We start from the raw sequence: 24,514 nt of genomic DNA on the forward strand, positions 1-24,514 counted from the left end.
CCTGCCCTCATGAGGGGTCCTAGTGAGGCTATGAGAACAAGAACTTATTGCCTACTTACTTAGGGAGCTGAGCTAATTCTGTAGGATATTGAGCACCTTCACTTTGAAGCTAATTGAAAATGAGAGCAATCAGTATCTAGTATGATGGAGTCCAGCACAAAGGAAGAGATACTGGAGATTCGTGCTATGGCTACCACATGTTTCTGCAAGGAGCTTGGCACAGTCACATAAGAAAAAGTATATTCCCCAGCTGTACCTAAAACAAGCAAATTAGCTGGAGGTGGGATTGAGCATTACAGTAAAGCACCTGATTTTGTAAGAAATATTTTTTTGTTAGTGCAACCCCCCCCCCCCCAAAAAAAATAAAAAATTATTAAAGTTAAGTTTCCTATCAAGCCACAATTTAAACGTACACTATAAAGCTAACAACTGACTAGAGAGCTTTTGCCTCTTTTCTGGCATTTATTCAGAAGTGATGCGTGATATAAAAATCAGGAATTAGTAACTAAAAAGGAAACATGGATTTGTTCCAAAAGGAAGGAGCAATTTCATCCACACAATATTATTGTTGTTTCATTTTCAGGTGGTCATATAGGGGCACTTTTACATGTTGCACGTGAACTTCTTGAGAACTTCCTTGTGTTTCCTAAAACATTAATTAGTTTAGTTACTCAAAATTAGAGTATAAATTTTGGAAAATTCACTTGGATTTTAAAGTGGGCAGCCATCTTTTACTTTTGCATTACAGCTTGTTTCATTTGGATTTAAAATACTGTTCCCACTTGCTTCAGGAATGACTAGAAAATAGATGGCAATTTGGAGCAATGTTAGAACCAATTGGTGGAGAAATTAACTTAAAACATGGGTATGATGTGTGTTCTAAATGTAATGATAACAAATGTAAAGAAACACGTACAAAGTCAGTGTAGTACGTAAGTCCTAGGAGAACAACCAGAAGACAAGAAACTGTCTTTACTGGGGGATTCAGCTTACAGTAATTTTAAATCTACTGACTGCAATTTTTTTTTGCCACCATTAGTAGGTAAGTCTAATTACTATTGTTTTTTGGTCTCTGAACAATTACATGGAGCAGATTTTCTGCTTTTTGTGTCTTTTAGGAATTTAGATATACAAATGAAGGTCATTAGTTTTTAACTTGCTGAAGGTTTCTGCCGTAGCAGAATAGATATTTATTTCTTAATAGTTAGTTTTAATTTCAGTGTATTTCATTGCAACTGATAATAGCTATGCTATCATAGGAGGCAGTAAGACCTTTCTGACATTGATTTTGCTTGCAACTTCATCCTTATACTTGATGGGATGTATAAAAGTAATTCAGTCTCCAGGCTTGCTCAGTCCTGATCTACTATCAATTCAATTGAAATATGTCTACATAGAGTGTATTATCTTTTTTTTTGGAAGGATAACTAAGTGAATTAAGCACATGCAATACTTATCTTATCACTGTCCAGGCAAACTTATACTTTATTGATTTATAGTGCCCTTCATAAGCGTAAAGGTGTTCTACACTATTTTATGCACATGGACTGCTTCAAGTACCTCTAAAATGCAGCCACTTCAGTCATTAATTTGCTTTCATACTTGATTGTGCCCATAGTCAACTGCTAGCTCAAAGCAGATTCTTTAAAAACCTTTTTCAAGATTCCTTACTACACTCTGTGCTATTCATAAGAGATCAAATCCTGGAGTTCTCACTAATGTACTGCTTGACTTTGGAAGCACTGCAAACCTATGCATAAACATGCTGGGTGTTGGTATTCCTGTGCTTCACTGCTTGTAGCCCTGCTCTGTGCCTCCTTCCTTGGTAGCATAGAATCACATAATCACCAAGATTGGAAAAGACCTCCAAGATCATTCAGTTCAAATGTAACATGTTGGCTTTTTCCTTGCTTGGTAATGTTGGACCGCAATGAGGGCAGTGGAGGGAAGGAGATGTGTATGAGAGCTGTCAGGTGAGCTGTACCCAGCAGGATCTCCAAGGGTGCAGTATGGGATAGGGGTTCCTGCATGTTCTTCCCGATTTCTTCCTGTAAGTGTAAGGGACAAATCTGGTTCTTGGGACATATTTAGTCTTCATCCCAGGAAATCTGTCACTGAAGACACTGGAGGTTTTGCCTGAGTAAGTATTGAGTAAAGACTGAAGGCTTTGGCCTAACATTTATATCAAATATAGCCTTCCCAAATTCATTAATTCCTGTTTTAAAATTATATTATCCATATCTCTTTTTACTGTCCCTGACCCCTTTTGCATACTCTCACTATTAGCACTCCCAGTCACAGATATCTGGAAATGCATTCTATCATCGATAATACATTCCACCTGGCTCATATTCATAACCCGCTCCAAGGTACCGGGATGGCGAGCATGGCCATGGGTTACTAAACACTGGATTTATAAAATGTGAAGAAAGAAATATGCTGCACTTAAAAGTATCAGAGCACATTTTGCAGTGCGCTTGATCTCTTGCACGTCGTCTTCTGCCACAGTCTGCATTAAAAGCAATTAATAATATCTACTCCTGTGTGAGGAGCACTGGTGGATTTTACCTATTCTATATATTTTACTTCTCATGTGATGATGAATAAATTAATCCTATTAATATTTAATTAACTTTAAGTTGAAAGGTGACATCTAACTTAACCAATTTACTGTTCTGTAGCTGGCTTAACTTTGGATCATGTGATTTTAATTCTTTCCGTATGACCAGGTGACTTAAAAAGAAAAAAAAGGAAATGCACAGATTAATTTCATTCTTTAACCTTCCTAATGCATCTGCTTGCTTGCATCGAGTCGCAGACAGCAGATCATCACATGATTTATAGTAGTGACCGCTGCCTGCATCTCTCAGGCTAATGACACATACACTAAAGTCATTGATTTGTATGAATAGCCTCCGCTCTTCATTTATCACAATTTAATGTAAGAGTTTGCAATGCAGAAAAAAATTTCACATGGGAAGCATGGCCCCACAGGCCTGACCGCTAAGCAGTTATGAATCATTTGCTGCCTTTTAATATATAGACTTTTCTATTCCTGAAAATGCCCTGTAAGGTCGTATTTCTTTACAGAACATCACTACAATTAAACCCCAAAAGCAGGTGTTTTAACACAAAGTACATATGAAGCATGACCAACTTAAACCTTTGTTAGCATTTTCTCTTTCTCATTTTTAATACACCATAAAAACCAAAGTTTATCATTGATGTAAGCAGGGACAATTCATTTAACTTCAGCAGAACTGTATCTGTTTTTGTTACTCCAAATTTGACCCATAAAGTTTATTGATTTGCCTTGGTAATGTGCAGAACTCAAGCAAGAATAGTGACCTAAGGTCAGAGAAGTGCTGTGATGAAGTAGGATTTGGCAAATTGTTTTTTCCTCAAATACATATATTTTTAAATCTCAAATGTAACTTATAAGAGAATGAATACTTTCTGAAATGGATTGCTTAGTACAATTTACGTGACCTGTATTTTCTTTTTAAATAAAAATTCATACATTGCTTTCAATAGGAAATGAATATTCCCATGTATGTTTCATATAGTAATTTTAAAGAGATGTGGCAGATCAAATATGGATTTAAAAAAAAACATTCCTATCTAATACTTCAAGGAATGCAATTCATAATGTTAATATAAATATTCTTGAGCCCTTTTGTTCTAAATGATAAGTAAGAATAAAGAAATAGTTATTCCTTATTAGTGAGTAAAAAAAACAGGGAGGGCAAAGCATTGATTTCTGATGTATTTATCATGGAATGATATATAACCAAAATACTACAAGTCTGTTTTCGGAGTCTTAGGTAGGAGAAATGATACTAGTAATAATCAAGTATACTATGTGAAACTTAGAAAATAAAATATGCTTTCTTAATATCTTATGCTAGCCTTTCAATACTGTATAATCAGTGTTAGATGAAAAAGATGTTAGAATGTTATGTCTTTCTGAGAACAACTATCTGTACAGAAACTGCACGTCTAACTGTGGGTTGTCAGGGTGTTGCATTTTTGTGTCTGTGTAATTTTTGTTTGTTTCCTTTTAAATATGAGATAAAAATCACATGTCAGTATTTGGAAGTTCTTCTCTATGCACTATTGCTGCTCACGTATCACTGCTTTAGTTAGTGAAGTAGTGTTTGTTGTTGCAGAAATGGGTACTGAAAAAGAAAACGATACCTATTCTGGAAAACACAAATGTTATTTTCCATTGTTTGTAGCATGGGGCACAGGACCATTATATTTCAGAAATAAGACAGAGTTCAGATGACATATATTCTTTTTTCTCAGGTGAGAAATCATTAAATGAAGGGAAAATGTGCTACATGGCCACACAAGGGAGCCAGGTATCCCAGTCATTTTAAACTTTAGCCTTTGTTTCATCAACATCAAATATTATTAAATACAAAAGTGGCAATATTTTTAGATGTGAAGAAAAAGTGTGACAAAGTTTCTACTGTATGAGCCACTGACATTGTCAAATTATTTACCCTTAAAAATGCTTTTTGTAGGCAAATGCATTACAGAGACTGAAAGTTATGCAATTTCTGAACTTTTCTTGCATCGCTTGGCTGGGACCATGTGTTAGAATAGCAGCACTTAAAATGAAAAAGAGGATTTGTAATGATCGCTCTGAAGTTTTACATTTTATCTGTAGATCTTTTTGTATGTTTAATCGCTTCTTTTTTGGCTTATTGGTAGCATAGCATGCGGTGAAATGCAGGAAGAAACCAAGTAAAAATGGATATAAAAGAACTTGGGCTACTAATAAAGCAGGTAAGCATAGTGACACTGACTTGTGTCTCCTAAAGTCAGGACATTTTTTGCAGAGATCAGTTGTTGTTGAATAAAAACTCATAATGGTGAACACCTTTTAGGTGGATTGAATTATAATCTGTAATCAGTGGAATTTAAGAACATTAGTCAATCTTTGTATACTGTCAAAATATTTGTTCTTGTACAGTATGTGAGGTAAGACTTTTTTTTTTTTTTTTCATTTTCCAGTTGAAAAAGAGGTTGAGTATTCCAGATGCATGCTTGGTGATCAAAGAGAAAGTGCTCTGGCTTTTCCTTGAGCACCAAAAAGCCATTTTATATTTGTAAGAATGGCAGATATTGCCAGGATTTCATTGCAAATTTCTACAGTGATTTCTTAAGAGAAGCAAAATGTTTCTGTTCACTCATTTCTAATATAAAGATGAAATTTATCTATGTCACGTGGATATGGGGAAGTGTAATGTTGTGACACATTATGCTTTCATGCTAAATGTACTTTTATACTGTGTTACTATTTATGTGGTAATTTGTTGCCTCTGCACTAAAATACTTTGCAATTTTAGAGTTTGTATTCAATATTTTTCAGACTCAAAACTAAGATTTTTTTCAGGGTGTATCAGCACTTTGCACAGACTCTTTAGCTGCCGTACATGTATTAAATTGTTCATATGCATGTTCATGGCAGACTGAAAAATATGTTAGAAAATTTTAGAAGAAAGGATTGAATTTTCTTGTGGTGTTAGGGAAGTTCTAACAGATGTACCGACATTTATGCATATTTTATATATCTGTTTACTCTGCCATTCACCAGGAGAATATAGTTACAGTACATTAGCAACTGCCACATCACCTGGTGTAGCTATAACCTACCGGCAAACATTTCAAGAAAAGTCCCTGAAAAATACTGAAAAATACAGAAGAATTATCACAACATGCAACATCTTATTTGTGTCTATAAATACACAAGCAAAAGTCTTGTTCTTCTACTACAAGAGAATATACTTAGAAAAGGAACTGCCTAAAGGCCTGCATCAAACTATAAATGTAAAAATGAGGATAGGGCTTGATATTTTGTTTGACAACTCCTATGCGTTTGATATTAGACACCTGCTCAGTTCTTGAAAAGAAACTGTCTTAAGAGACAGGGTGGAAACAGAATCAGCCTTCTGTATTTTTTCAAGATCATATCCTTTTATCTTTAATGGGAGATTCTTAACACGTTTCTCAGCCATCTGACAAATAATACTAACAAAATAATGTAGAATTCCTGAACATGGGAGATCCAAGCAGGAACCCCAGCTCTATAGCTAAAAGAAAGCAGATTACTGATTTACATGGGAGCTGTGTCTGCATTTGTGTGGACATTTTGTTTCATTAAAAATTGTGGGTTTGTTCTGATTTTCAGAAAATAAATGAGTAGATTTAATTGTATTTATTTATATTAAGATATGTGTCATCTGCATAGTGTTTGTACTTACAGTGCGGAACCTGAGGTGGCCTCTGGCAATGCAGGGCCACTGCTTTAAAATATCTTCTCCAGGACAGTCTGCATACAGGGAGATGGAACCGAGGCTGCATGGCTTTGCCAGCTCTCCTGAAGCATGGCTGTCTGGGATTTGGTTGAGCAAGTTGCAAGGCAGTCAGAATTTGTATAGTGGAGCAGGTGGTTAAGTCAGTTTTAAAAGTGCTTTTAAATTACACTGAAGATCCAAAATCTAGATTCCAGCCTGCGTCTGACCTGTGTTTGCCGTAGCTTCAGAGAGAGGAACTGCAAAAGCAGCTGTGGGTTCAGGCTAAATGTGAAGGACCGAGTAAAGCACTTGGCAGCTGCCCAGGTAAGGCTCCTTTCAGCCATCATGTGTCCTGGAGATTGAGAACGGAAGTAATGGAAGCCTTTTCAGAAGGAAAATCTACCCCAATTGGATCCAAGCTATGCCTGCCTTTCATCTATAGTTTGGTTTAACACAGCTGCTGCACAAGTAAGAATGCAGGTTTCAGTATGTTTATTGTATGTGTAGTGCAGCAAGTACATAAGAGAAGTCTGCAGAAGAAGGTTAATTGTAGTTAATGCAAAGACTTCAAGCAGCTGGATAAAAAGATGATAATATTTTAGCATTTCCCTGTACTTTCCATAAAATAAAACTTTAATTTTTAGCCCAGCTTTGGTACCCTTCACTTTGGAGGTGTTTCGAGTTCATAGGAGCTCTGTGACCCAAGAACTTGCATGCTGTAATGCTGCAAAAGGCAAGTTCAATTCTTCTTAGCAAACTAAAACAAGGAGGAAAATGTTAAGAGGTTAAAAAAATCAGAAAGTCTTCTTAGATTTAATTTCTTTGATATCTTTAGGAAAAAAAGCACAGCAGTGTATAATCCTTCATCTTCATGATGTAGCCCATGTGAACATTCCCTTTCAGTTCACGTTCATCGTGTTACTTCTGAAAATATTTCCAGTGCTGCAGTGTAGGTAAATATTGCTATTAACAGTAAAGAGGATAATAGATATGCTAAGCATAGACCATCTACCTTAACTTTGAATTTTGTAGCTTTTGATATGATGTTTATAACGTTCTTATCATGTTGCTGTGTGAGCATCCTGCAACAACTATAAGTTCATGTTCATTTCTTGTTGAAAATATTTAATGAAAATCTACACAAAGCACATTGTTTAGCCAGGAGATCAGAATATTTTCCTTTTCATCAGTTGTATTCTCTTGGGTCCCTCAGTCTCAAATCCCTCTCGAGAGAAGGAACACCAGAGGGTTTCGATTTGTGTTAATTATTTGAGACTTTCAAAAACCTCTCTTATTTACTTGGTAAATGCATGTTTTCCTAAGTGTTTTTAAATTATTATTTTTATTATCATTGTTTTAATATTTTAATTATTCCTACAATTATTCCCACCATAGGTTCTCTCATTACTATGTGTCTGGGTGCTATTGGTTTCCTAAAGCAAATGTTTGTTCTTTTTTTAATTTCTCTTTTAAATGAAAGAGCGCACGTTTTAGTCCTAATTCAGGCATTTGGCTCTTTTGAAGCACAGGAGAGTAGTCAGCCAGTTGGATTACTCACATGGCCACAGGCAGGTCTGCCATGCTCTTGCCATCTCTGCTTCAGTCTTGTTCTAGTGTGGTTATGCCGGTTCCAAATCGCTGTTGGCCTGTGTCCAGTTGTGTGGCTCCACAGACAGGCACAGCTGGGCTGCAGCTGTCCACACAACTACTTACACTTGTCCTAAGTCACATCTTAGCTATACAGCATCCACTGCTGCCTGAACTGCTAAGATTCGATATTGGCCCATCTGCAATATTTGACATAATGTCAAAAATAGATCTTGTCATGCCTTGACTGCCTTTTAGGCTTGCCTGAGTGACAGTTATGGCAGTACATTGGCAATACATTTGACAGAAAGAGGGAAGACTTCTAAGGAAAACATGATTTCAAACTGAGCACTTTGTGGCCATATGCAACACAAGCCAGGTAGTAAAAATAAGCGCTCCTTTCTTGAGTCTAGAGCTAATGTTTAGATGTGACTATAACAGAAACTCTTGTTCACTCTATTTCTTTTCTAATCTTGCTCCTAGAGGTCACAGGATTCCCTCTTGCCATATGACTAGGGATATACTGACACAATTTGTGTGTGTGTTTCAGTATGCACAGGTACCTTCCGCAGATTCCCTCTTTATTTTGATTTTTGAGTTTGGTTGCAGTCTCTTCTGGCACTATGCAAGAAAAAGGTTCTGTTGATTGTACAAATCTTGCTGCATGTTCTTGAGCATCATTTTTTGGTTTCTAATCTAAGAACTTACATTTGTTCAGTTCTTTTATTGAATTTGTCTAACAAATGTTTCAAGCATTTTTCATCTTGCTAGCAAAAAGGTGTTTGTGAATTGTAGAAATAAATGTATTTTAAGAACTTCTAAACAAAAATACCATTAAACAGAAACTGATTCTGTAAGCAGATCTACCACAAAGTATCTGAAAACTAGCAGTAGCTGTGCAACAGGCCCCTAATAAGGACCTCCGAGATGGCATAAGCATGCCTCTTCTAGACATTCACTTGCACTTTTGTAAGCCCCAGGTCATTTTTTCGCTGCATTACAGAAATATTCTGCTGCCTCTCTAAACAAGCTGGTCGTCTTCTAAAAACATATTGGCCTTTTAGGCTCCTGGACAGTTAGCACTGTACTAACTAGTTTACCCTAATATAGCCAATATCTCCATGCTGGTATGGCAGTGTGGACTTATGCCTTATATATCAGTAGAAAAACTTTGTTCTGTTCATCATCTTTGTTCTGTTATGTTAATGTAGAATCCTGCAGCTGGGGAATGTTTGAAAGTTTCTGAATTTACTAAGACATCTATTTCCTATGGTTTCTATTGACTTAATTAATTTAGTGACTAATTCCCTCTACTCTAACCCACAGCAACACAAAGAAACATGTTTCTAAGAATACCTGGGAGAGTCCCAAGCTAGTCAAAGGACTAGCTTTTTCATATTCTGTCTCTAAAACAATTTAGAATGTTTTCATAGCAATAGTATCAAACCTTCCTTCAGCTTATTTGTGCTGTAGTAAATATTATAGTCTACTCTTGAAGTTAACTGAAATTGTTAATTTTACCCTCTTTGGTCTTTCGTATATAACCACAAAAGTGATAGCCGCAGCAGAACTTTCTCCCTAATACTTAGCTGTCTCAGAAACCAATTTCTATAAAAAATGGTGTCTGTACATTAATGCTATTATTAATTTACAAATTATAGAGAACGGCAAGACTATAAAAATATGTATATTTTCAGCTACTTTTATAAACAGTATCCAAGTTCAATTCATAATTATGATTGTTATCATGAGGTTTATTAATCCTTGTCTGTTTAAAAACACTTGCAAATATCTGTAGTTTTTCAAATTTTGGTGTGGAGTAGTTTGTCCAAAAACAGCATATGAGTGTGAATTTCTGTTAGCTAGCTGCCACTGTGAAATGTTAAAAACTAAAGTGCGACCAATTAGAAAGAAAGAAAAGAAAAAAAAAATTCAAACTCTAGGGACATTTCTTGATAGCAAAATCCAGACAAACTCATCTTGTTTAGTTGTGCTTGTGACCCTTTGCTTCTTGGTATTTGCCAACATTGGTTCTTGGGGAGTTGTATGGTAGGCTACATCAGAAAATCTACCCAGCTGAAATGCCCTCTTTTTCCTTCCCCCAGCTTGTCTTTATTAATAAGCCCTTCACTTTTTCCTTCCTGTTGCAGTTCTTGCCTTTGTTACCCATAAATTCCATAATCCCCACTCTCCTCTTTTATACTTCCCTGTCTCTTCAGACAGATCAGCTCCCTGATCTTGTTTGCTGCATAGCTCTGCCAGCATAACATTGGCTTGGAGGGAGAATGAGCAGCTGGAATGGGAAACATCAAGCCATTGAGGCATGCTGCTGCCTAGTATGAAACCACAGCCATAGGTGACTCTACGTAAATAGAAAATTCCCCCTAATTAGCTATTTTGAACCAACAATATGCCAAGAATTTCCCAAACAAAATCATAAGTGCTAATAAACTGTGAATATGTGACAGACTTCAGGATCTTTTTGAAAGTTACCTGTGAAGGGGAAAAAATGAGAGAAATTAACAAGAGTTATTCACAATGAATTATTTGATCCTCTGTGGTCATGGCTATTTATACACTGCAATCACTAAAGGAAATGAAAAACATTTTGTGTTCCTTTTCCAAGTGCATGGACTGTGTATCCTGCTTGCTAAAATGTAAAACTAAAAATCCCAAACTGTTGCAGATTAAAAGGATTTGCTGGTTTAGTAGTTGAGCAAGTGCTACAGGAATGACGAACATTGTGAAATACCATCGCTTGTTTTTGTAACAGCTGCTCAAGATATTGCCTAAAGGTTTGGAGTTCTAGTGAGCCTGGAAGTACTTAATGGAGAGTAAGAGGAGAAAGAAAAACAAAAAGGAAAAAAGGAAAAAGGTGTTTGGAAATTTATTGGGTATTGACACCTGGTCTATTGATCTCTTAGAAAGGGTGGAGAAGATGGATATAGCAAAGTCGTTTATAAAAAGAAGGGTAATGTTTTTCTTTCACAGCATATGAATGCTGCCAAAAAATGAAAATCTGTCAAACACAGCTGGTCTCCCTAGACAGTTTGGGAGTGCCACCAGAGGTACAGCTTGTTTTGCTTTAGAAGATTGTATAACTCAGGAAAACATGGATTTGTAAATATGTCTTTTTCTTATGATTTTGTGATTTTAGAATTTTCGTAGTTTCTTTTCTGTAGTCTGATATCTGACTATACCTGTCTCCCTAGTTTCTTCCAATAGTCTCTTCCAGTAATCTCTGCCAACTAAAATTTTTCTCTCCATATTCATAAATTTCTTTAATCTCTTCTATACTTCGCTGTCTCTTCAGCTGTCCTTAAACAGGGAAACCATGTTCATGGAGACTGGCATAATTTCCTCCAAGAGCAATAATGGAGCAGAGAAGATAGGTTTCCATTGTTCAGAAACATTAGGAAGTGGTGGGCATCCTGGATGAGGTTACTATGTAATGAGCTTTTGAATATATTGGAACACTATAGTCACACTCTCTGAGAGAGAAGAAATCTCATCTTTCTGATCTTTCCCTTGTTATTACCAACAGCATGAGGAAAAAGTGCCCTAACCCCCCAAATACTTTTGCTTTGAAGAGGCTACATATGACACCATCATTATTTGCTTTGCTTGTGCCTGAACCTTCTCTAAGGACTACACAGATAGACTTATGTAGCAAAATTAAACAATTTGAAGACTTTTTCTATACTCACTTGTTTTTCCCCCAAAGAGGAACTTCCTCAGACTCAACTAATAGAACCAAAAAAAAAAAAAAAAAGCCAACAACAACAAAAAAATGTATTTTATTTTCTGTCCCTTAATTCTCTGTCTGATTAATCTGGAAATGGGAAGCTCATTGCCACTTTGCTGTCCAGTATTAACTAGCATGAAGATGGTAAGAAAGTGAGTTGAGTGAGGGCTGCAGCTGAGCTGAATAACATAACGCAACTACTTGTACTGTTCATTAGCCTTCTTGGTGCAAAGGTGGTTTTTGCCAAAATGGTATGTATCTTTTAATCTTATTTCACAGAAATATGGGAAGAAAGATAAAAGACTTCTGTGTAACTGAACTGCTTCATAGATGGAAGAGTCCTGAAGAATTGTCCTAAAACTATGTTCACTGGCTCTATCACATCTTAAATTGTATTACAGGAAATTCATCTTGGTCAAGTTGGTATACGTCTGTTACATAGGTAAGTTAGGTCTGAGTGCACATAACTGACTATGGGGGCATTGCTCATTTTCATGTCTCATATAAACACTTCTCATTTTCTCCTCCCTTCAAATGCAGAAACCTTTGAAAAAATAAAATCAGTTTTCACCCACCCTTCGGTTCTTGTGATTCTAGCTAATACCTCATCTCAATCAGTGTGTTGCTGTAATGGAAGAATTATTTAGACTGAAAACTCCCTCTGCTATCAGAAAGAGACTGCAAATCTGACACCACACTTCCTGCATTTGTTGGTGCAGAGAGAAGATTCCATAGTGGTCACCGTTATGTGGGAGGAGGAAGAATTGTAGTGATGAAATGTGAGTGATGGGACTGTAGTGAGGTACAGCCAGCTATTTTATTCTGGCTGGCAGACTGGAGAGGCAGCCTCTCTGAGTACATCTATGATGAAACAGGATGTTTCTCAGCGTGGGGAGGAGTGGATTAAAGTACAGGTGGAAGTATGGTAAGAGGGAATTATGTGGCATGAGATAAGATCTACTGTATGCAGAAGATACAGAGTGAGTCAGAGTTTGGCTGTTACATGGATATATATGGGATAGGAGCAATATAAGCTCTTGGATTTCATAGAAGCTTTGAGTAAAGCAGTTAAGTTAAGTAAGAGCATTTAAGGCATCTAGGATGTGAAGTGAGAAAGCCAGAGATAGTGAAAATGTAGTGTGGTTACATGGGAAGATAAGAAGCATCCTGAAAAGCATGAAGTATGAAGGAGAGAAAATGAGCATGCCCGTCAGCTACATTGTATATGGAGAGAGAACAAGGATGGCTTTAGAACAAAGGGGCTAACTGAGGAACAGTGAGCAGAGGAAAGGTTGTAAATAATCAGCATCCATGTCATGTGGTGTTGGACCAGGGAACCAGGTGTGCCCTATGGTTGAACAGAATGAGACAGTGTTTTTATACCTGCTGAGGAATAGTATGGAAACCATCTGAAGCTGGAGCAGAAAGTTTATTCAGCATTTTCCTCATGAAGAATTAGTGTCATTGCCGTAGCTGCATTCTTGTTGCATCACTCTACCTCATTGTATATTATCCCAAATTGCAGATAACCAACGATCTCCGTTGTGATTGATTTACACATTAGACATTTACTCTGCTTATATTCCTATTCTAAAATATGCAACAACATTGTTCCTGGCCAGCTGCAAGACTTGGTGAAAATTTCAGTGCTTGGATGTGCTGATTTCTGTTTCTTGTATCAGCCTTCTTAGGTAGTGGCAGGAAGCAGAATCTCCAAAACCTATCAAAGCTATCACTCTTCTAGTTCAAATGTTGACAGGTCTTGGTAAAGCACCCTTTGAACATGTCTGTTCTCTGTCACTGCCATGAGTGTAATGCATGAATCCAAAATCACAATGATTTTAGAAGCAGACAGCATGAGCTGCAAAAGCCTGATGCTGTTAACACTTCCTTGGATAAGTATTTTAAAAGGGATACTTTTGTGCTAGCGTTTTTGAGGGTATTTCATGTTTGTGATCCTGATTCTCATTTCTTTTGAATGTCTTGATTCTTATCTTGATTCTTCAAATATTCTTCATTTTTCTTGTGGCTTACTCAGTGTACTTGCTTAAGTTTTCAAGCCTTTTGCTAAAGATGCTGCCACAGCGTGTCTAGATATCCAATAATGTGATCAATCGCTTCTCAGTTTCCACTGAGCTGAATGCCAAAGTCACAACAGATGTTGTCTGAAGGAAAGCAATGCCATTTATTATCACACTGGATGTTAAAGATAGAACCATATTCATTGTAAGAATCTGATGAAGAAGCTCTTGAATGCAAATGCTGTCCTGTAAAAAAACTGTGCTAGAAGCCGTTGACAATGGTAAGTAATTACTGATTAGACTGTGTAGTAACTTACCTTTGAAGTGAAAGGTAAACCAAAAATAATGTTGATTTTGCATTCTTCTGGCACTCTGTACACTGTTCTTTATAGGCATATTACAAAAATCTGTGCTGTTATTTTACTCGTACTTCTGAGTATTTGTAGTTTACTGACTTTCACCATTTCTTACTATGGTGAAAAGAAATTGATAGCTCATGAACAACCAAAGGAAGTGAGTTCCTGTTTGGCTGAGGAAGCAAGATTCTGTCATTCACTGTCTCACAGGGTGGGTTTTTCAAACTAGGCCCAGTGATCTATCACAGTAGGTTAGTAAATACAAATACTTACATATTAGAACTTAATAAACAGGAATAATGTCTAATCACGACAAAGCTGCATTTTTTGAGTTTCCAGAGTTCTGTGTAACTTGTTTCTGATATTGCTGAGCTCTTGTTCCCTGTAGCTGGATGTATTCAGTGTGAACATGCTAATGATCAGATTTAGTTCACCCAGTTTTTGGAAAGAGGGCAAAATTAATTTAACTTTGAATTTTCAGAGCACATTGCTTCAGGTACTGGGATAATTTTGCTCTGTAGGCAGTATACTCCTAGGACAATTTTGTTGAAAGGAGCTGAAATTTGCCTGGAAGTTTAAAGGATCTTTTACACTACTGTCCATTCCATTCTGAAGCTTTAAAGCATTTTCATTGTGGCTGTCTGTCAAGGCACCAAGTTTGAAATTCATCCTGGCCACAGCAAGAAGCAAGCTAATGTCTATATTAAATTATTTAACATCGTGGATTTATTGGTAATAGCACTGCCATTGTTACTAAAATGTTACTGTTGAATCCAAGTATCTATTGCATTACAGGTTCTGCATAGAGAATATTTCTCTCTTCATGTATAATGCTGACTTTTCACAAACAGGATTGAAGGAAGTATAGTGGCATTTCTTTGCCATTTTCTCTAAATTGCCTTAAAATTTAAATTAGATTGAATGTAAGCATGAAAAGAGTATCAATAGCATGTAAGCTTCTGGTGGGTAAGCAAATCTGGATATTCGGTTATGTTCAGGTGCTTACCTCTTACAAGATGATGGCATAAGTCAATTTTCAGTTCCTTTGATAGAGTAATGTTTCCCTAATGGAACTATGGAACAACATTAGACAGATTTCTCAACACCTCCCAGAAGGCTGTATAAAACATAGTTTCCAGCGATAGTCTCCTCCAGTTTTTAATACTATCTCTTTTTCTGTAGTAATCATAATCCATGTACAGTGTTTTCTCCTCTTTACAGACTGATAATGAGTGAATGTTCATGTGGTCTGTTACACAACACTAAGCTCTTATTTCACTGTCTGCAGTTATGTTCAGTAAGTACAATATGAACATCATCTCAATTAACAGAGTACCTTTAGGGCTTTTCTTAGCCAACTATTCTAGCACGCTTGTCCATACTGTCATCAGCACCTAATCAACTAATGATGGCTGAAAATGAGGAAGGCCAATCCCAATAAATCCGAAGGATAGTAATTTTTCTCTTTTAATGCCCTTCTCCCTCCTTCTTCCTTCTTCCTACGGCACATTGCAGTAAATTAATGTCATAGTGGTTATTACAGTAGCGCTGCTATGGCAAGTATTCAAGCAACGATTCTCAAATATTTTACCTCAGCATTTATTTGTCCATAAAATAAAATAAGATTTATTACAGTACTCTCTGGTTTGAGGACTGCATGGACAGCAGCTGTGACAAGTCCTTATCTCCAGTACAGGTAAAGATATAGGGATGTTTCCCTGAAGCTAAGGAGAAACAAAAAATACAGAAGTCAGTCAACAAGGCAATGTTACACACAAATTGACAAAATAAATAAATGTAAGCATGAAAAAAACCTTTTTATCTTACATGAGGCCTAAGAAAAATCGTTTAGTAATTTTGTCCTTGAAAGTTCTCTGTAAATTAAAGGGATATTCATTGCTTTGGAGATTGTTGTGTCCAAATCAGATATAGGATTTTGAGGCTGAAAGATGGAAAGATAAATGTGAGGAATTATTGTTGCAAACCCTATTCAGAGAGGGCATAGGAGAAGGAATTACAAATAGAAAAAAAGATCTTTGTCAATAAAATTTAACAGAGGCTTATGGTGAGTGTTGTTCAATTAAAAAACAAATGGTTTTGACTGTTTGAAAGGCTTCACCTTGCAGAAAATGCTCCCAGATTACAACACATTAGTTCTGAAGCCAACCCTGTGGCGATATGACCGCTGGCATAGAGATATTCATATTTTCAGCTATATGTAAATTTCTGTGTGTCATTAACATCTCTGAGTTCTGTAATTAGGTCTCTCCTGATCTGGATATAGTTTCTGTACATTATGAGCATGTACCCCTCTCTAGGGAAGAAGGCCAGCCTTACAGGGTTTTCCCTTTCTTTTCTACAGTTTTGCTCTTATCTTTAGCAAGGGCATGCTAGCAACTGCTTCTTCAAGGTTACAGTGAGATTCCTGGTGGCAAGTGTGAAAGGCTATAAAGCATTATCAATATTTGGCAGCACAAGTCTCTACCAGTGTGCCATAGTTGGAGCAGCTCCTTCCTGTATAGACAGTATTTTTCTCTACCTGGCACTCCTCATTTTAAATAAATTCTCGCAGTACTTGCATTCCACAAATTGCTCTCCAATTTCCAATTGTAGTTATGATTTTATTTTTGCATCTGTTTTTTAGTAGAAGAAACAGATATTCTTACAATGCAAAACAGCTATGTAAAAACTTAGAATGTCCGTTTCTGAATAAATATTATTTAATTAAATGAAACGTGACATACAAATGAAAATGTTTTTCCTTCTGTTCTTCTCTTCAGTAGTAAGCTTCAGAGAGCGCAACTACAAAGAGAAAAGTGGATTATTAAAGGATGTCTGCATTTGGGTTAGCTTGTTCAGAAGGCCTTTTCTTGCAGCGTTACACCCAAGAAATGCTGCCCTCAGTATAAGCAGGTTCTTGTTCTATGGCCTGACTATTTTCTGATTTTTACTGAATGTGGTTTCTGCTTGGGTATAACAGAATATTGGATAATGAAGATAGAAAACCAATAAAGAGAAAAAAAAAATGTACAGAATCGCTTAGAAAGAATTCTGTGTGTAATTACTTGCATTTTTGCTAACTACTGTATAAACAACACTTTTAACAAGGCAAATTGGAAACTTGAAGACAAATCTGCTTTGGGATATAGCTTCAATTTATTACACAATGATAACTGAAAACTTTGTTTCTGCTGCGTTGCAGTCAATTTCCACTGAGCTCACATTCTGAATGTGTGATTAATCATATGAGCACCCGGGTTGCCAATAAATACCAAAACCTTAAAACTATAACAACTTGCTCATTTTGTGCGGTCATTCCAAATAGCTAAACAACCAGAAATTGTCAATGTACACCAAGATCAATGCTCCAGGGTCTCTACATAAGATTGATTTCACTCTCTGAGGATTTCATCTCTCTCATCAACAAAAACATTTTGTCCTCCCTAAATAATCCAATCGAATGCCATCCTCCTGTGGAACAGTGAAAGGTTTAAATTGTTTGGATTAATCTCTGCTTTGAGGTGGCCTGGAAAGTCTCTGCAACTTTGTCAAACATAGCCTGGAGGGAGAACTGCTGGGCTTTGATATGTGCTAAAAATAAACAAATAAGAACAGAGTATAATAATCATGTTGTGCTTTAAATATAGCATATTTGGGAGAAAATGCATTTAAAATTCCTGCTTTGAATGCAGGAAATATATAATTGTTGGTGTATTTCTTATTTCTAAGGGCCTTCAAACTCCTCTCTCTTGGAGATGGGAAAAGATGATGGAAGTTGTATGGACAGATTCAGAGGGAGAGGATAAGGGACCAGGAGAAGCCCACAGAGATCTTTCCTAAAGGATGAGTGCGATGAAACTGAAGGAATTAACACCCACTGCCTTCTCCCTTCTTTGGACAGTGAATACACAGGTAAGGTGTAATGGAAATTTGCAGATTAGCTCAGATTCTCTGCCTAAATCTCCTTCAGAGGATAATTTTTCACGTTTGTATTTGGGAAAGACCAAGCAAAACTGTTGGTTCAGCAGGAGCTTTGCAGGCAGTAGGATAGGTTACAAACAGACAATATGACAAAGACCACAGATAACTGCATTCCATAATTCTTGTCCATTATGCAAAACAGCCCTTCCCAATCTGCATAAATCATTGTAAACTGGATGAATGGTGATTTTATGATCTTTATCCAACGTTTTTTGGAAGGAAGGAACCAGGATCTTAATTAATTCAGTTTGCTATAATTGGGGTTCAGTAAGAAGATCAAATTCTATCCCAAGTGCATTTGAAGTTGCCTAATTTCTTTTCCAAGAAGGTTCATCTGGAGGTGTTGGCTAAGAGCTTTGGTGACTTGGACCCACTGTCCCCACAGCAAAGGATGAGGGTCAAACTCCACATCAACTGTGGACATTGAAAACATTTGGAGGCATCAGTCTCCAGGCATGTGAGCAGGCAGGTCCATCTGGTAAACTGTAATTCCTGGAATTTTGTGCTTCATTTCCAAAACAGGTAGATTAGTGTCAATATTAGTAGACTTTCAGGATTGGGATGAACAATTGGTGTTTAAATAACTAAATGATTACTATATGAAGGCCACACAAGCCAAGCATGATTTGCTTCTGTCTTGGACTGATACTAGCTCAGAAATGTTGAAAGATCTGAAATCCTATGTAATATAGACTCCGTAAGTGGAATAGTTTTGAATTAGGTAAGGTTATCTTGGTGTCAAAGATCAACATCAAAACAGTAAATTAATTGTTCTTGAAGGAACTGAATATTTATAAACAGACAAATAACAGATTGCTCTGTAAATTTAAATATCCTTACAGTATCTATGGTCTTAGCTTTGCTTTGCATGAAGTGTAAACTCTTCTGCTGCAAATATTTCTCTTTTGTAGATCTGTACAACAAATCTTACCAATGTTATTGTATGTATCATATCAGTATGCATTCACTTAGAACCCAAAAAATATTTTCAGTTAGTTGAGGCATTAAGTATTCCTTCGTAAGCATTGAAAAGATGGGAGTTACTTGGAAAAGAAATGACTGAAGGAAGAAGATTATCACTTTATTCTACAGTAACCTAAAAATAGATTTGAAGGGGCATGCCTACCACTCTCAGGAGTACATATGGATTTCTTGCTGACATTAGATTCTCCAAATTGAATGTCAGACTTGCCAAGAAAGTGGGGGTAGGGAGGAAGGAAGCAAAACTGTTGTTATTATTAGAAGGGCAAGACGAAGCATCATGATTACCATTAGAAAAACCTGTAAAACATATTTGTATGTTATCCTGGAGCAGAAAGAAGTGTCACGTGTGAACAGTGGTTAGGCAAAAATACTGTGATATATTCTTATATCCCAAGAGCCTATCTGCTATCTGCTTAACAAGCAGATCTTGTAGAGTGTGCACACACGCCAGAAATTTACAATTTTCCTTTTTACAATTCCTTTTTACAAATTTACAATTTGAAATAAGTATTTTCAAGGTTCTCACATACCAAAGAACAAAACGAAGCATTGCTTGTATTTGTCACTAAATGGCAAAGCCTGGAAGTCCACTTACAGATTTATGAAGCAGATATATAATGATTTAATAAGCAGATACATAACATGGAAAGTTAAGTTTATTCATATGAAGTCATGTGAAGGTTTTTGTCATGTGAATGACAAAAAAAATCTCCAAATAGCCACAGGATGCTGGTAGTAAAAGCGCCTTACAGTTGTCAGACCTGTCTTGAGCAGTAAAAACTAGTGAAGAAAGAGATGTACATTTATCATCTCTCCTCATTCTTTTTTACTTTGGGTTAAGTAAGTCTCAGATAATGCAACAATATAGGCATACAACAAAGCTTAAGCTAGGAGATGAGCAATTATGTATATAAATCTAAATAAAAATATTATATAAACATCCACGTATGAGTAATGTTATAACTTCATTAAGAACAAAGTAAAATCGATTGGGAAAAAAAAATTTGGGAAAATTTGAAATACCTTGTTACAGCTAATAAGACAAAGTAAGACAGAGAAAATGTCTATGAGGTACTAGAAAATTGACAGGAATGAGTGGAAAATCATAGTACCAGCACCAAACAACCTGGAAATGCTACTTACATGAGATAAAACACAATTTGAGACTACTTGACTGTCAAAGAGCACATGCAAGAGTTGGGCATGTATATGTGTGATTAGAGAGTCAGGATCTAAGAACCAAGTGTTTGGCTTTACTTTTTAATCATGCAAAAATTTATTTTAGGAAATAAATTTTCGAAAGGCAAACTCAAGAATGCTAATTGTTGAGAGTTCCTTTATTTACTCCAGTGCGTTAAAAGATGAATAGTCAATGGTTTCATATGTTTATAATCAATCCCATCCAATGAGAAATATCGTGGAAAAGAAGAGGAGCCCATTGGTCTTGTGCCACTTGGCCATGTAGCCAAAACCAAGGCATATTGTGGGAAGGCTCAAGGAAGCAAGGAGTGGCATCCCTGCAACTGTGGTAGTTGGAAATGAATTTGTGCTTGCATGTTCTTGATGGGCATCTGGAAAAGTAGAGTAGAACAGTGTTTGCATTTAGTCCTATTTGAGCTCAGCAACCACTGTGTAGGTGGCAAAGGGAGGGTGTGGTCACACTGGTTGCTGTTCAGATTTGCACAGATGGCAGAATCCAACTAAACGAAGGTGATCTGTGTGTACTGAGCTCTGACAGCAGCCTCCTCAGAGACTGGTAGTGCTTTACCCTTCTCCAGAGGTGAGCATGTGTGAACTAAATGAAGGAGGCTGTCCTATACATGAGGAGTGGCAGTATGGCATGTTTCACCAGGGGTTGCCTTTTAGTCTCCTCCCCTTCCAGGGTAACATTTCTCCCTGTCAGGTCTCTTTGGCCTTACCAAGTATCCATGTGGCTGCCTTTCCTTATGCTGAAACAAAGACTGGTTGCAGTCTGTCCATAAATAAATGACACACAGGGGATCACAGGCAGGAATGAAAATCCTAATGTGTGGAGCCAATATCTGGAAGTGCTTTTCTTAAGTCTCCTCACTTATGTAAGTAGTTCAATTAATTTGAGAATGAGCTGTGAAAATTTGACTGCATTTCTTGTGTAAGTATATCCTTAGACCCTCCCACTTGCTATGTTCTTGCAGTTCCTAGTATACCATTCTTAAGCAATGACTTTGGCTTTCTCTTCCTGAGGTTACATTCCTTTTTGGAAAATCGCTTAAGACTTCATGTTCATTGTGGTTAAGCTGAGAAGCAGATAAATGCATAAGCTAATGTCCCAATCAGCAGCTGCTTTATGACTGTACTCCATTTATCACATTTGTCCATAATGTTATTCTGTTCATTTTCCGGTATGGAAAGTAGCAAAGAGAGGCCCTCATCCTACATTTGTCCATATGGGCTCCATAGCCTGCGCTGGGATTTTGTTATTTCAGTAACGTTGCCAAGTACTATAAACAGCCAAAGCATTTTGTGTGTGACATTTTTTCAGAACTTCAGACTTTAGGTGCCTGCTTTTTTGTGTGTTTTTTCCTTATCCATGGCAATTTCTTATATAGTTAGCAGTTCAAACCTTGAAAATACAGACCCTATGTCTGAGGAATGCAGTGAATTTTTTGTATCTCAGGGTGATAGTAGAGATTTGCATCGGAGTTAGGAATTTTTCTGTTACCTTTCTGTATTTCAGTGCTTGCTCTGTATCTGTGGCATTGTACATTAAAGTTAGGAAAACACAGTAACACTTTAAATTAAGGTGATCTTTATGAATATTTTATTATTTGTACAGCATTCAATAACATGCTTGTAAAAATCTTGAAAGTATGTGTTGAAATAACAGACAAACTATTTGAACAATGCATACATCTTAAAATACTGTTGTAACAGCTTATCACCTTGCTGTGGCAGCATTTTAAGCATTTATTGATGATGCATTTTATAACTTGCCTCACAATAAGTTATTAAAGGATGTAGTGGCACCAACTAATCATTTCATAAACATGAATAAACCATTTATACGGGGCACCTACATTTAAAGTGCCTGTAGAAACTTGCATAAAATGTTTGGAACAGCTGACATGCAGTATTGGTGCTTCTCGTAGTGCCAAAGCAGTGTCACGTCTTGGTGCACATTGACTCCTCTGTGGAGCTGGAGTGTTATTGCTGCCAGAGATAGAGCAGGGGGCTGCACAGAAATTCCAAACACGAAATGCTGGAAATCTCTTCCAGAAGAGAACATGAGGGAATGCATATGCAACATCCTGGAGATTTTGGTGGCCACTAGTAGTATTTTTTCGTACCTGTTCTTAACTACAACACAGCCTGTGTGTAGGAAAATGCTGTTCAGATACAAGGTACATGTTTAGCACCTTGTGAAGCAATTAAAGATCATGCATGATAATAAAAATCCAGTCACCAAATACTTAGTCTTAATATGCTAAAGTATTTATACCATATAAATATAACTTTGAGATACATGGGTAAATATTAAGAAATAAATTCGTATGCAATTACCAAAATCATTCTAAAAATTAGAAAAATGTCAGGTAATTAAAAATTACATGAGAAACTGCTGCAATTCTTACTGTTAGCTATGATTTACTGGGAGCATTTAAAGAAACGTTAAAAAAAAAAAAAGTGATATTTTATTCCCCTCTCCCTGCAGATATAGATTTTATTTGACCTATTGCTTTTAAAACAGAATGGCTTAAAAAAAGCACTCCTTACATGATGAAACTCAAAGACAAAAGAGAGAATGCAAATCATTTCTATATTACATATATGTTGCTCCATTTGGCAAAATCAAATTAGATCTTTTCATCTCCTTACTGTAGAACAAAAACAGAGCAATATTATGAAATTTTGCAGGGCTTTATTTCTACGTGTCTTTTGTGTCCAGTCTTTTAAACTCAGGTTTTTCTGCCTTTTTTACTGACAAGCCCACAATTTTCAGAAAAGAAAGCTAGCATTAATTAAGACAGTGCCAGCTGTAATTTTCTTGGGAAGTAAATTTCTGCACAACTAAAGGTTACAGAGACCTTTTCACTGTCAAAATTTACTACAGCCTGTGAATGTTAATGTTTCTAATGAAGACATGTTCTCTGTCCCTGAACTTAAAAGTACCCTGAGAAGAAGGCAAAGAGAAAAAAAACTCTATTTGACGAATGTATCTGGAGTCTGTGCATTAATGCAGGGTTATGCCTGCTGGTGCATATTGTAATTATAGTGTTTGGATAGCCTTGTTTTCTAAACAAGGAATATTGCTATAAATTGGCAATTTTGCATGAAGAGTAGGCTTGTAGTAGGTGCCTTATGTTACAAATAAGACAGTGGTATAATAAGCATTTAACCCATTAGTCTTAGGGATTCTCTGCTAAGTCTGGAGAGAAGCTGTAACACAGAATGTGGAATGAAGAGGTACCTTTCAGACTTTATATGCGTGCAGCAGCAGAGCACATTCATTATTTGTACTCCTAATGATAATTTCTTTCCTCATTTTAACTGAAATCAGCTGTTTCTAAAGACAAGTAACTGGCTTTGTTTTTCTACTTGTGTGTGGTTGGTTATACAGCTATCAGCTACAGATAGTAGTACAGATTTTTGTGTTGTTCTGTGAACGTGTGATATTTTTCCCCATTTTTCCTCTCAGTATTTACTGCCACACAAAGTGGCAAATAAAAGTAAAACTTCAACATTACTGAAAAAGTGTTTTTATTCAATTTTTGCTGCCATGTATTTTATCGTATATTTTATTTTTCTGCTCTTTGTAGTTTTTATTCTAAAGCAGAATGATGGAAAGAAAGCAGCTTGTTCTGTCTGTGCCATTCTCAAACAAAACCTGCTGCTGTGTGAAATTACCCCTGATTGTCCATGCAGCCTCCTGGTCAATATGAGTATAAAAACGTAAACCTGATTGTTCTGGTTAAAAACAGGGAAGGCAAAGGCAGGAAGATTTTGCAACATCTTAGTAATAGATCCTAATGATATGCAGATCATAACCATTTTTATTGCAGAGTTGTTTTTAAAAACAGAGCATTAGATTGCAAACTGAGTATTTTCTTGTCATCAGGTAGATTCATCTCCTCTCCACAAATTCCAAAACCTGCCCTCCCCTCAGGACTTTAAGAGCCTGGGTTTTTGACACAAAGCTTTATGGCTCGAAATGAGCTGGCCTCTATTTCTTAGGAGAAGGCTGTGAGTATCACAAGATTGCAAGTGGCTATAGCAATTCTATCCAAAGAGCAATGGAACGTCAGATGTGTTTGTGTCAGGCTCTGCAGCAGTGGCAGAGCCTCGAAGTTGGTTGTGGAATGTTTTTGCCATGCTGTTGATTTATGTATCAGCTGCATTGATGAGGGTTGGCTTCTCATTCTGCCCATCAGCATTAGGGAATAGGATGGAGCACTGGGACAAAAACGTGGAAAATCAATGTCTTTGTAAATATCTATATGGACACCAGGATAATCTATTAAAAGCCATGACTGTCCTATACCAATAGAGATATCAGAT

At 36.7% G+C, this 24,514-nt stretch overlaps 2 long non-coding RNA genes across 3 annotated transcripts in view; both read left to right on the top strand.

The window, feature by feature from the left end:
• The window catches only part of LOC128082448 (uncharacterized), a 366,886-nt gene that overhangs the window by 284,512 nt on the left and 57,860 nt on the right, over positions 1-24,514 (top strand). For both annotated transcript variants that reach the window (XR_008207676.1, XR_008207677.1), the window contains one exon: positions 17,744-17,926. This is a non-coding gene — a long non-coding RNA (uncharacterized LOC128082448). The remainder of the gene's footprint in view (positions 1-17,743; positions 17,927-24,514) is intronic.
• Positions 679-16,446, top strand: LOC128082449 (uncharacterized). Its single transcript, XR_008207678.1, has 4 exons — positions 679-4,794; positions 6,548-12,079; positions 13,763-15,311; positions 16,377-16,446. It is a non-coding gene; the product is annotated as an uncharacterized LOC128082449 (long non-coding RNA).

Source organism: Tympanuchus pallidicinctus, unplaced genomic scaffold (genome assembly GCF_026119805.1).
Source record: "Tympanuchus pallidicinctus isolate F22 unplaced genomic scaffold, pur_lepc_1.0 scaffold22, whole genome shotgun sequence".
Lineage (NCBI taxonomy): Eukaryota > Metazoa > Chordata > Aves > Galliformes > Phasianidae > Tympanuchus > Tympanuchus pallidicinctus.